Genomic DNA, 1,096 nt, shown 5'->3' with positions numbered 1-1,096 from the left:
TGACGGGGTCTGGGGGAGGGTGTGGGTGACGGGGTCTGGGGGACGGTGTGGGAGACGGGGTCTGGGGGACGGTGTGGGTGATGGGGTCTGGGGGACGGTGTGGGAGATGGGGTCTGGGGGACAGTGTGGGAGACGGGATCTGGGGGACGGTGTGGAATAGAGAGGGAAAGGCAGAGAGAAATATTGATGTGAGAGAAACACATCGATTGGTTGCCTCCTTCACCCCAACCTCAGGGCCGGGGAGGAGCCTGCAACTGAGGTCCATGCCCTTGACCAGAATCAAACCCAGGACCCTTCGGTCCGCAGGCCGATGCTATCCACGGAGCCACACCGGCCCAGGCTCAGCGCTCTATTTTGGAGGCAGGGAGGGCAAATCCCCCGTCCTCCCGGCCTCTCCCTTTCCCGTGTCCTGTCTCCTGCTGTGGACATGGTCTCCCAGGATCCGGTCTCCCAGGATCCGGCCTCCCAGGATCCAGCCTCCCAGGATCCGGCCTCCCGATCCGGCCTCCCAGGATCCGGCCTCCCAGGATTCGGCCCCCCACAGCCAGCCTGCCCTTCACGCTGTGGCACTGCCTGGTCCAGACAGCCCGCCACGCGGTCCTTGGACACCGCGACTCGAACAGCGGTCGGTGCTGGAGGTGTCTTCGCAGCCCCTGAGTCACGTGAAACCCTGGGGGGTGCCTGAGGCCCCGTCTCTGTCACACTGACCGCCAAGAAACCCAGAGGCCCGCCCAGAGCGGCTGGTTTGCGGGAATTCCTGGGGTTTGGGACAAACCATGGGAGGGTCCAGGCTTCTTCTCTAGATTCTGGGTGGACCCTCTCAAGCAAGTTCGCCCACATCCTCAGAGACAGTCCGAGCTGGACCACCGGGGCCAGCTCAGACCCCCCTGCTGGGGAAACTGTGGCCTCAAGGAGAGGGATTGGCCCAAGGCCCCAGAGCATGTCAGGGCTGTGAGGACAGACCCCGACTTGAACCCCTGCCCCTCCTCTCGGTGGAGCGCCCCGGGACCCCCATCGCCTGGGGAGAAAGGCGGGGTCCCTCCACGGCCACGGCGGGGGCGGAGCCTGAGCAGCTGCCTCCCACGCTGGCTTCCTA

The sequence above is a fragment of the Myotis davidii genome, unplaced genomic scaffold, assembly GCF_000327345.1.
Source record: "Myotis davidii unplaced genomic scaffold, ASM32734v1 scaffold443, whole genome shotgun sequence".
Taxonomy (NCBI): domain Eukaryota; kingdom Metazoa; phylum Chordata; class Mammalia; order Chiroptera; family Vespertilionidae; genus Myotis; species Myotis davidii.
This window is presented reverse-complemented; position numbering follows the sequence as displayed.